This window comes from Triticum aestivum, chromosome 4A (genome assembly GCF_018294505.1).
Source record: "Triticum aestivum cultivar Chinese Spring chromosome 4A, IWGSC CS RefSeq v2.1, whole genome shotgun sequence".
Lineage (NCBI taxonomy): Eukaryota > Viridiplantae > Streptophyta > Magnoliopsida > Poales > Poaceae > Triticum > Triticum aestivum.
The window spans coordinates 146,132,199-146,145,792 of record NC_057803.1 but is presented as its reverse complement, the minus strand read 5'-3'; positions in this window follow the sequence as shown (position 1 = coordinate 146,145,792).

Below are 13,594 nucleotides of genomic sequence, written 5' to 3'. Positions count from 1 at the left end.
CCTCTTCTATACCTTGCGCTGTCGGCCGCTTCCTTGGTGAGGACAACCTCGGCAGCTCCTGGAGTCCAACCGTCGCCACCGCCCAGGATGCCGGTCCCGTCGCCCTTCCCTGCAGCCGGGCGAGCTATCTCCCAAAGCCGACGCCATTTGCATCTTCCTCCTTCGTGTGGGAGTAGAGAAGCAAGGAAGGAGGATGAGAAGCTCGGGGTGGAACGAAGATGGCCGCCTGCACGGACAGAGAGAGGAGTCGGCGTATGAAAGGGGGCTAGGGTTGGTGGCGGCTGACCAGGGAGAGAGATCGAGGAGGGAGGTAGGGCGGAGGGGTGCGGGCGAGGCCTGCCCCCACGCTCCCGTAGACGGCGTGATGCGCACGCGCCGCGCGGGGAGAGGGCGAACCCGCACCTGGAATCAGCTCGCCCAGCCCCGTCTCGGCCTCTAGCTTGAGCTCTGACCCACCAATGCTAGATTCGACCCACAAGCAGCAACGGTGGTGGAGGGGAGTAGCAGGCAGCGGCGGTGCCGAGCGAGGATGAGGGAGGGGCTGTGGGGAACGAAGCGTGCACAACACAACGGCAGCGGTATGGCGCCACGAACGGAGGCTTCCTCCCGGCGGCGAGGTTGTAGGGCAGAGAGGAGGGAGGCAGAACGGCGGCGGCGGCGGCTAACGAGGATGGAGGAGGAGGTAGTGTGGGATGTAAGGCTAGGGTTTGTCCCGCGAAACTGCTACGTAGACGATGCATGTGTGCACGACGAGACGGGGGATTGGGTGCGGAGTGCGCCGTGCGGATTGGGCGAAACGCCCTGCACTCGAAAACAGGCAACCTAAGCCAACCAGTGTGCCGCGCGAGCCCATCCGTCATTGGACAATGAAAACGGCCGCGAGGTGAAAATTACTTTTAACCGCTGTGAAGATCCGATGGCTCAGACGCGCCAAAATACAGATGTGACGGCCAACGAAGCTTTAATTCGGGGAAGCCTCCTGGAAGCGAGTTGGCTAGCTTCTGTTTTGTTTTAAATTTCCTTTTAGTAAAACTATACCTCTTTCCCTTTTTGACCACACGAAGATTCGGCTGATGAGACCATTTCAAGAATTACAAGATATCGGACAACTAAGACCACTTTGGAATGAAGAGGATTTTACCGTGTATTATAATAATGAAAACTACAACGGTTGAAGACTCCGAAGACTAGGAGAATTTGAAAGCTCTGTAGAATTTTCAGATTTGTATGACCTAGGAAAGCTACCCTTATGGAACTTGGAAGACTATTGAAGTTGTCAATACCCGAGATCAAGGTGTGTCGGGAAAAAACCGGAACATGGAGCGTTAAAAGTCGAAGTTTTGTCAAAAAAACACTAAGGCAGAAGATATCAACTATGGACTGAAAGCTCATTGCAGAGACATGAGCATAGACATGGCTATCCATGATGTTATCGCCCCCCTTATGCTAATTGTCACCGTGTTGAGATAAATATGCATTTCATCAAAAGAATTGGATGGTAGAGGGCTAATGGAGCACCTATCAGCAAGAGCGATGAAGTTTTAACCTTAGCTGGTGTATCACCAGGATCTAGAGTAGTACTCCCTTCATTTTTATTTACTCTGCATATTAGAGTTAACTGAAGTCAAACTTCGTAAAGTTTGACCAAGTTTATAGAAAACAATATAGATATTTAGCATAATAAATCTATACGATGTGAAAGCACATTTAATAATAAATCTAATGTTGTTGATTTGTTATTGTATATCTCAATATTTTTGTATATAAACTTGATCAAAGTTTGTAAAGCTTGACTTTGACCAAAACTAATATGCGAACTAAATAAAAACGGAGGGAGTACATCAAGAAATTTAAGATGGACCTGTAGGAAGTCGTATTTCATGAAGAACTCGGGACCCAGAAGCTGAAAGTAGCCAAGCTGGAGGATGCAAAACCTTGATACCGGAGATTCGTCAGGAACTTAAGGACAGTATGACCATGGTTCATGCCAAGGATGTTGAAACTCAGAAGTTTGGACTGCAACTTCAGAATATTAAAGGACGTCACGAGAGACTTCGCGTCAACAGAGATGATATGGCAAAAGAATTTGAGAAGGACAAGCACGATCTAAAGAAGCCATTGGAGATATGAAAAAGACTTGAAGGGTTTGGCGACCTTAAAGATTTATTGACCTTTAGAAGACCAAACCCCTGTTATATTCCTACGTTAGATGCAACGATTGTGAGCTGTCATTTTGTTTGATGCTTTCCGACAGCCACAAAAATAAAATCTGTCTCTATAAAACTATTGTTTGCATTGTGTGTATCCCTCTCTATCTCTCTTATCTCACCCCAAAACCCATGGACCCAATAGAGGATGAATGGAGATGAGCTTGTATTTTCTGGACCGATGAGTCAGTTGGAGACAGACCGATGGATTCAGAACATGGAGGATCACATGAAGAATAACCCTATAGCCGGAAAGGATATGGCCCAGCATGCTCTTCAAGTGCTTTGAAATAGGTGCTGCTACTTGGTGGTGTATGTACCAAACCATCAATAGATGGCAGGGAGTAACCACTTGAAAAGAATTTAAATTGACTCTGCCAAAGTCTTGGCTTGTGTCCCGGAAGTTGAAGCCTTATGGAAATGATATGAAGAAGCTCTGTGCATGCAAGCTTTTTGGATAAATAGGACACACCCATAAAGAACACAAGGATGAATGCCCTAAATGTGAAGGAAGTCACACAACTGAAGAATGCCCAACTAGGCAGATCACTTGTTTCTTATGTGAAGGGACTACCCACTACCCTTCTTAGTGTCATATTTACCCCATGGTACAAAGAACCGCACAACAGAAGAAAGAAGAAATGAAAGGAGCCCTCATGGAAATTTTAGAAGAACCAGTGATGAAGGAAGAGGTGGAGGACACACCCAAAGAAGAACCAATTAAACCCTGCACCAAGTCATGCTAATCATGTGGAGAAGAAGGACACATCTCCCAGAATTGTTTGAATGGGGATCTAGTAGTATTCCCGACAGAGGAAGTAGAGTATGACCCACAGGAAATAGAAGCTCTGATTGGAACGGAAAGGTCCAGAAAGAGAAGTAGATTGGATTCCAGGAAGGATCTAAGTCATATCACCTGTTATAGATGCAAGGAGTCAGGGCACTACCTCAGCAATTGCCCAAAAGGAAGCCAAGGACCCAAGGAGGCTATATAATCACAAGGAAACCTCGGGAGTTGTCAAAAGTAATATGTTTTCGTTGTAATGAAGCAGGGCACTTTGCCAGGGATTGTCCCAAGGAGAAGGAGACTTGTGATAATTAGTTGTGTCTATGAGAAGTAATGTAGTAGTAGAAGTAGTGGGAACAACTCTTTTGTATCAAGGTGTTGAGTTGAGACATGTAATGGAAAAGCGAGAGATTGTAATCATTGGAGAATGAATAAAGTTAGCATCGTTGGTACTGATATGGATTTTATGAGTTGTTACTTTATGAAGAAGATTTTTGATCATTTTCAAGGATATGAGAAATATGGTCTATGGGTGAATTTGTGCATTTCAAGGGTGGTAGTACCCTGCGAGGACAATTGACCCCTGGAAAAGATAAGGATATTCCACTGAGTGGATTTCAGACCAAATAAGTACGAGTTTTATCTCGATATGTGGTATACCCTAGGAGTATGAAGGGATGAAGTACTATTGGATATAAAGGAGATATGATGTTGGTAATATGGAGCAATTGTAACCCCGTGATGAGTTTGAGTAATCACGTCTGAGTTTGGTGCCAATAGAAGGAAGGGAGACAATATATGTGGATGGATTTGAGAATGCTAGGAAGCTGGATGTTGGAATAGTGATCAGTTGCCCCAATGATGAGTTCAAGGATTTCAAGTGATGGGATGGGCCATAACCCACAGGCCCCAGGACCTGCCAAGAAGCAAGCACACTCTTGCTGAAGGAAAAAAACCCTGGAAGAGAGTTCGACCTTACCCACCGACGATTTTATAGGAGTAACACAAAACCTGAGAGTTGTGAAGGAACGATAGATGTTTGTTTGGCTTGCAGAATCCATGGAATTATTCGAACTTAGTTCGTCGACAAGAGAAATTCTGCAATGCTTGTGAGGATGACCGAGTGTTAGAATGCGAGATTCGCTAAACCATGTACAAGGTAATGATTTGGGTGCGGGATGGATTGATCACCATACCGACTTACTCTTATTATTCGCCTTGCTATATGGGATGGTAAATCTGAATGACTTACCTATAGTAGAGAGACAACGATCAAAACCTTGTTTAAGCCTTAGAATGGTATAGGTATTTTTCCCTTGTACAAGGCAGTTTTTGCCAACCGTAGGTTATACGGTGAGGATCAACCCAGACCCATTTCCTGCAGGAGAAACCATAAATTGTTGACCACCATGAGATATCGATAGTTTTTTTAGTATTGGCGCCAGACTCGTCAGCTATGAAGACCCAATCTCGGAATAACCTTACCAAGATGAAAGGACAGAAGAATTGTGGTAAAGGTTATGCCACTACCGGAAGAGCCCAGAAAAGGAATTATCCTGAAGATCTGAGAAGACCGACACTGTTAACAATATGGATGAAGTATATGAGTTTTGATGGAACCACAACCATGATTCTAAGGGTGGTAGCACCCCAGACCCCCTCCTGCGACAATTGATGGATTTTAAGAAGACCCCCAAACCTAACCTATTTCTTTATAGCCTCTTCGAATCTCGAGGACGAGATTCATTTTAAGGGTGGTAGGTTTGTAACATCCCAAAATTCTAAATTTTGGAATGTTACATAAATAGATAGATTTGATTGTTTGATTGATTGACTGAAAGTGAGTGAAATTTGAAATATTTTGAAAGTTAAATGAGAGGAAATAAAAGGACTTTCTCAAACTTTCATTTTTGCATTTATGATCTCCGTGAATTCAAATTCTTTTCACCACAAAACCCTGGAGAGAGGATGACATGACTTCTTCCATTTATTTAAATTAAAAGGGTTTCGAAAAGATTTGAATTTCATTCGGAAATATTTCCAATTCATAAACTTCATGCAACTCGATGATTTTCACGAGAGAAGATAATATGACTTCTTAAAAATATATGAAATATGAGTTGGAAGTTTTAAAAGAATTAAATTCAAAGTCCTTTTGAAATTATTTTCAATTTGGAGTTATTTGAGTTCTATTCAAATTATTTTTCTCCAAAAATAAAATATATGGAAAATAGGGTAACATGATTCCCCACATGAAAAAATTGGAGAGAAATAAATTTGAATTTATTTTGGTATTTAAAAAATGATTTTTATTGGATTTTAGTAGGGCAGTAGCACTTTTGAATTATTTGAATTTTTATCGATTTTATATGACTTAAAAAAATGCTCACGTTGTCGAAAATCTTTTTATGAAAATTTTGATATATAATATGCCTATATATAATTTTACATTTATTTTTGTTATTCCTTTTTTTCCTTTTCTGTTTCTATTAAAAAAACTACGCGTGCGCCTGGAACTACCCGTCGCCCACATGCGTAGCATAGCAGCAGGCTGGCCCGTTATTCTTTTTTCTTTCATTAATGTTTTTTTAACAAACTTCAGCAAAAAAATAGACTTCGAATAAGAAAAAAAACTGCAGCGTGTACGCGCGCGGCCGGCCGAGGCCTTTAGGTCTCCGTTTAGTTCCATATTACCTAGTCTTTGACCCTTAATTTTTTTTTCACCTATAAATATAAACTTATAGAGCCTTCAAAAATCATCTGATTCGGATTAAATTAATATTTTGGTTTGACTAGATTCATTTAAGAAAAATATATTTCTCCTCTCCGACGCGACTTCTGAAAATTGTCTTTTCTCTCCAAAGTCGTCTTTTCTCTGCCTTATAAAGACATCCTTCTTTGTTTTTTTATACTTCCGTACTTTATTATTTCTAGACTAATGCGATAGAATAATTAGATTATCAATTAGTCTACGTATTTATACATTAGACCTTAGTCGTAGCTATTTTTCTTCTATAAAACAGCTTGGTCCTGATTTTTCAAATAGCCATAACTTTTCACTCGTTTATCCAAATTAGATGAAACCAGCGCTTATAGCTTCATCTTGTTTTCACCTATTCAGTGAACCTGTCACATCAACTTTTTGAAATTTTCAAGTTTCGAATTTTGTTCAGATTCATATTCAAACTTCTTTTGAACATAACTTGAGTTTCGTAACTTCGATTTAGTTGATTCTTTTTGCAAATCAAAGCTCTTGACCTAAACTTTCTGATAAGGCCAAATTCACATAATTTTGGTACTGTTAGAAATTGTTTTATATTGCAAGAGTTATTTGCTTGGTTTTGATGTTTTCCGAACTGTCTTCTTCATTCTTCCCGATCTTCTGAGTGATTGCTTATTGCTTGCTCACGATAGATTGAACGGAGTGTGACGAGTACAACTATCAAGAGTTATGAGTGCGAATCATCTTCATCAACATTGCAGGCAAGTTCACACTTTGATCATATCCCTTTCATACCCAGTTTTTATGCATTAGTTTCACCCTCAAACATTACATGGTTAGGAATTGATAACATGTGGGTATCGGGAAGTAGTTGATGAGGTAGGAACCTATTGTCCTGTATCAAACCCTGGAAGTTACTTCTACGTTATGCTTATACTACTATGCTATGCTCGTAGACGTGGATTAGTTTGAGAGAATTCATGACAGATGTGAGAGTTATTATTTAATGGTTAACTTAAGGTGGCTACTTTAATACACATCTAGGTGGATGGGTTGGGGCACCCTGGAGCACCCAGTGGTTTGCCTGAGCACATGGAGAACCCAATGTTTGCCCAAGGGGATCCCGGAGGACCCGTGTGATCACCCTATGGAATACCACCCAGGCTAAAGGGATCATAAGATTATTCATGCTAGAAACTTCTGTGTGCAGCCACAAGCTATTATGGGCTCTAGCATAGGTGAGTAAGTTGCGTGAAGCTCTTGAAGAGATAGACTAGGAGGTAGTGGGTTGTAGGTGGTATAGTCTATCCGGAGTAGAGAGTTAATGCTTTTGAAAGACTGTGTCTCGGTCATCCGTTTCTCAAACAGCAGGTAGTGCGAGAAATCCAACGGAGGAGATCGAGTCTTGTGGGGAAAAGTGCGCAAACCTCTGCATGGTGTACAAACTAATCATGGTTAGCCGTGTCCCCGGTTATGGACATCTTGAGTCTCTGGTACTTGGATTATCATATTGATCTCATCACGTTACTTAAATAATTGTTGGGTTATTGATGTTAATTTGGGATTGAGTTGGAGGAATCTTCTCAATATTTTCAACCAACTTTGTAGTTAAATAAAATATATCCCTTTGCAGTAGGGAAAAATTGGCTTTTCGCAAAAAAACATTATAACCATAGAGCTTTTCCACCAGCCATATATGCATGTAGTGATAGTTATTATTCATCATTATCCTATGGTGTGAATTTTCCAGTACATTCAATGTACTGACCCTTGTGGCTGCAATGTCTCATGTTGCAGGAAATCTTACGACGAGTAAGTGATACGTTAGGGTTACAATTTCTACACTCAACTTTGCTGTTGGTGTTGATGGGAATCCACAACCTTGTTACTTCCGCTATTTTTGGATTGAGGTAATAGTATCTACGTTATTTTATACAGGTGATTTACCTCTGTTATAAATCCTCAAGTACTGTGTGTGTCAGCATACCGATCCAGGGATGACACTTAAGCACAGAGACTTGACCGTCTGAGGTCGGGTTGCTACAGGGGAGGGACGGGGAGGTAGATATTTTCGCAGAAGCCGAAAATTGTGGCTCGATGCAGCAAAAAACTGGCGCACAAAGTGTCATCAAACACGATCCATTATTCAACATTGTGTACGATATGTGAATATAACAAATGATTCATATAGCTTACCATGTGTGTGATGAGTTTGAACATGCAAATTTTGGTTTGAATTTCTCTAGTTATAGTGGTCATCCACATCATTGCATAATTTGGATACACAAAAGATCCTACAATTAAACATATAGTGGTCACCCATGCTTCTTCATCGAGCAAATTCAACAATTAAACAGAGCTAGCTGACCTAAATATTACTCTAACAGATTAAAGACCGGCACTCTGAATTAAACAAAAAGTACTACTCCTGCTGGCGCTCGTCGATCTCCGTCGCCTCCTCCATGTCCAGCTCGCGCCCGACGATCTCCCTGGGAAGGGGCTCCATGGCATCCATCACACCATACTTGGCAAACATCTCACCATCTGTGTCCGCCATCTCTTTGAAAAATTCCTCCACGAGCTGGGTGTGGGTGGCCGCGGTCTAGGTTTGGACGGGATCTATAGTGGCAAGGTATGCCGCGAAGGAACGGACGGCTGCTCGAATGCTCTCGGCGATTGCCAACTCTTCGGTCGTGGGTTGTCTATCGTTGTCGGAGAATCTTCATTCGATTTGTGCGGTGACCGCTAGGAGCTGGGCATGGGCGGCCTGCATCAGGGCTAAGGCCGTGAAAGCACACTGCTACCTGGGTGATTTTGGTAATTAATGTCAACATATCTCTTGCTGGACTAATACTTTTATCTAGTATATTTCAGATGAGTTCAATAATGGCATGGCAAGGACAAGAGGATGTGGAACCCCTTCAAAATGCTAAGGACAAAGATTGGTAAAAGCTCAAGACTCTTCATTTCTATTTTAGTGATCCAAGATCATATTGAGTCCATAGGAAAGCCAATACTATTAAAAGGGGATGATGTGTTTATTAATGGTCTACTTGCTCAAAGTGCTTAGTGATATTGCTCCAAAACCCTCAGCCACTTTCCCATTTACAAATATGTCCAAAACTCCAAGTCAAACTCGGCCCCACCGAAATGACCTATCCGGCGCCACCGAGTTCATTTGACCTAGCCACTACCAGAAACCCTAGACAATTCGGTCACACCGATACAGATCTCGGTCTCACCAAGATGGCCTTGCAAACTCTGTTGCCTATTGTAATTATTTCAATGTCACCGAAATGTGCAATCGGTCCCACTGAGTTTGCTTGACATTCTCTCTGTTGCCTTATTGCTTCACTTCGGTCTAACCGAGTTGATGCAATCGGTGCCACCGAGTTGATGTTTGCCCTAAGCCCTAGCACATCGGCCCCACCGAGTTGATCCTGTCGGTCCCACCGAGATTCCTAACGTTCATATTTTTAACTAAATCAGTGTCACCAAGTTCGTCTATTCAGTTTGACTGAGTTGGGTCAAATGTGTGTAATGGTTGGATTTTGTGTGGAGGCTATATATACCCCTCCACCCCCTTCTCCATTTGAGAGAGAGCCATCAGAACGTGCCTACACTTCCACTACTCATTTTCTTAGAGAGAACCACGTACTCATGTGTTAAGACCTGATACATCTCCAACGTATCTATAATTTTTGATTGCTCCATGCTATATTATCTACTATTTTGGACATCATTAGGCTTTATTATCCACTTTTATATTATTTTTGGGACTAACCTATTAACCGGAGGCCCAACCCAGAATTGCTGTTTTTTGCCTATTTTAGGGTTTCGAAGAAAAGGAATATCAAACGTAGTCCAAACGGAATGAAACCTTTGGAAAAGTTATTTTTGGAAAGAAAGCAATATAGGAGACTTGGAGTGCACGTCAGGGGATCAACGAGGAAGCCACGAGGCAGGGGGCGCGCCCACCCCCCTAGGCACACCCTCCACCCTCGTGGGCCCCTCGTGCCTTCCTCGACGTACTTCTTCCGCCTATATATCTCCATATACCCTAAAACGATCGGGGAGCACAATAGATCGGGAGTTCCGCCGCCAGAAGCCTCCGTAGCCACCGAAAGCCAATCTAGACCCGTTCTGGCACCCTGCCGGAGGGGGAATCCCTCTCCGGTGGCCATCTTCATCATCCCTGTGTGCTCCATGACGAGGAGGGAGTAGTTCTCCCTCTAGGCTGAGGGTATGTACCAGTAGCTATGTGTTTGATCTCTCTCTCTCTCTCTCTCTCTCGTGTTCTTGAGGTGATATGATCTTGATGTATCACGAGCTTTGCTATTATTTTGGATCCTATGATGTTTCTTCCCCCCTCTACTCTCTTGTAATGGATTGAGTTTCCCCTTTGAAGTTATCTTATCGGATTGAGTCTTTAAAGATTTGAGAACACTTGATGTATGTCTTGTCGTGCGTATCGATGGTGACAATGGGATATCACGTGATTCACTTGATGTATGTTTTGGTGATCAATTCGCGGGTTCTGCCCATGAACCTTTGCATAGGGGTTGGCACACGTTTTCGTTGTGATTCTCCGGTAGAAACTTTGGGGCACTCTTTGAGGTTCTATGTGTTGGTTGAATAGATGAATCTGAGATTGTGTGATGCATATCGTATAATCATACCCACGGATACTTGAGGTGACATTGGAGTATCTAGGTGACATTAGGGTTTTGGTTGATTTGTGTCTTAAGGTGTTATTCTAGTACGAACTCTAGGGCTGTTTGTGACACTTACAGGAATAGCCCAACGGATTGATTGGAAAGAATAACTTTGAGGTGGTTTCGTACCCTACCATAATCTCTTCGTTTGTTCTCCACTATTAGTGACTTTGGAGTGACTCTTTGTTGCATGTTGAGGGATAGTTATATGATCCAATTATGTTATTATTGTTGAGAGGACTTGCACTAGTGAAAGTATGAACCCTAGGCCTTGTTTCAACGCATTGCAATACCGTTTGTGATCACTTTTATCATTAGTTACCTTGCTGTTTTTATATTTTCAGATTACAAAAACCATTATCTACTATCCATATACCACTTGTATCACCATCTCTTCACCGAACTAGTGCACCTATACAATTTACCATTGTATTGGGTGTGTTGGGGACACAAGAGACTCTTTGTTATTTGGTTGCAGGGTTGCTTGAGAGAGACCATCTTCATCCTACGCCTCCTACGGATTGATAAACCTTAGGTCATCCACTTGAGGGAAATTTGCTATTGTCCTACAAACCTCTGCACTTAGAGGCCCAACAACGTCTACAAGAAGAAGGTTGTGTAGTAGACATCAAGCTCATTTCTGGCGCCGTTGCCGGGGAGGTTAGCGCTTGAAGGTATATCTTTAGATCTTGCAATCGAATCTTTTTTGTTTCTTGTTTTAGCACTAGTTTAGTTTATAAAAGAAAACTACAAAAAATATGGAATTAAGTTTGCCTCATACGCTTCATCTTTTTAATATCTTTCGTGAGTATGATGGAAAGGAAAATTGTGCTCAAGTGCTAGAAGAAGAATGCATTAGAATGTTTGACACTAAATAGTTGAATGATGAGCATGATTGCAATGTTGTTAGTATGAACTCCTTGAATATCCATAGTACTAATGATGATTGCACTAGTTATGATGAAAATGTCTCCTATAAACATGTCAATTTTTGTGGAGTACATTGGATTTGCAAGTACACACCAAATAGGGAAGATAGATATTGCAAGAGGCATAAGCATTTAGAAACTAAATGGTTGCAAGAAAGGCTAGATGCGTGTGCTGAAAATTTAAACTTTCTTAGCCATACTTGTGAACTCTGCAATGAACATGATCATTTCAGTACCCAATGCAAATTGTTTCATGATCGCAAACTGTTCTATTTCTGACAGATTCTGTTTTTCGTGTGTTGTTTGCTTATTTTGATGAATCTATGGCTAGTAAAATAGTTTATAAACCATAGAGAAGTTGGAATACAGTAGGTTTAACACCAATATAAATAAAGAATGAGTTCATTACAGTATCTTGAAGTGGTGTTTTGTTTTCTTTCGCTAACGGGGCTTACGAGTTTTCTGTTAAGTTTTGTGTTGTGAAGTTTTCAAGTTTTGGGTAAAGATTCGATGGACTATGGAATAAGGATGACCAAGAGCCTAAGCTTGGGGATGCCCCGGAAGGCATCCCATCTTTCGTCTTCGTTCATCGGTAACTTTACTTGGAGCTATATTTTTATTCACTACATGATATGTGTTTTGCTTGGAGCATCATTTATTTTATTTTGTTTTGCTTGCTGTTTGAATAAAATATCAAGATCTAAAATTCTTAAATGTTAGAGAGTCTTCACATAGTTGCATAATAATTCAACTACTCATTGATCTTCACTTATAACTTTCGGAGTAGTTTGTCATTGCTCTAGTACTTCACTTATATCTTTTTAGAGCACATGGTGATTTTATTTTGAAGAAATAGATGAACTCTCGTGCTTCAATTATATTATTTCAAGAGTCTTTAGATCAGCATGGTAGTTTGCTTTGGTTATGAAACTAGTCCTAATATGATGGGCATCCAAGAGGGATATAATAAAAACTTTCATATAAAGTGCATTGAATACTAAGAGAAGTTTGATATTTGATGATTGTTTTGAGATATGGAGATAGTGATATCAAAGTTGTGCTAGTTGAGTAGTTGGGAATTTGAGGAATACTTGTGTTGAAGTTTGCAAGTCCCGTAGCATGCACGTATGGTAAACGTTGTGTAACAAATTTGAAACATGAGGTGTTATTTGATTGTCTTCCTTATGAGTGGTGGTCGGGGACGAGCGATGGTCTTTTCCTACCAATCTATCCCCCTAGGAGTATGCGCGTAATGCTTGGTTTTTGATGGCTTGTAGATTTTTGCAATAAGTATGTGAGTTCTTTATGACTAATGTTGAGTCCATGGATTATACGCACTCTTACCCTTCCATCATTGCTAGCCTCTTCGGTACCGTGCATTGCCCTTTCTCACATTGAGAGTAGGTGCAAACTTCGCCGGTGCATCCAAACCCTGTGATATGATACGCTCTTTCACACATAAACCTCCTTATATCTTCCTCAAAACAGCCACCATACCTACCTATTATGGCATTTCCATAGCCATTCCGTGATATATTGCCATGCAACTTTCCATTGTTCCGTTTATTATGACACACATCATCATTGTCATATTGCTTTGCATGATCATGTAGTTGACATCGTATTTGTGGCAAAGCCACCGTTCATAATTTTTCATACATGTCGCTCTTGATTCATCGCAATCCTGGTACACCGCCGGAGGCATTCATATAGAGTCATATCTTGTTCTAGTAAAGAGTTGTAATCTTTGAGTTGTAAATAAACAGAAGTGTGATGATCATCATTAATAGAGCATTGTCCCAAAAAAAGAGAAAGGCAAAAAAATGGCCAAAAAAAGAAAGGCCAAATAAAATAATAATAATAATAAAATACAAAAGGGACAATGCTACTATCCTTTTTCCACACTTGTGCTTCAAAGTAGCACCATGATCTTTATGATAGAGAGTCTCTTGTTTTGTCACTTTCATTTACTAGTGGAAATTTTTCATTATAGAACTTGGCTTGTATATTCCAACAATGGGCCTCCTCAAGTGCCCTGGGTCTTCGTGAGCAAGCAAGTTGGATGCACACCCACTTGTTTCTTTTGTTGAGCTTTCATACATTTATAGCTCTAGTGCATCCGTTGCAAGGCAATCCCTACTCCTTGCATTAACATCAATCGATGGGCATCTCCATAGCCCATTGATTAGCCTCTTTGATGTGAGACTTTCTCCTTTTTTTGTCTTCTCCACATA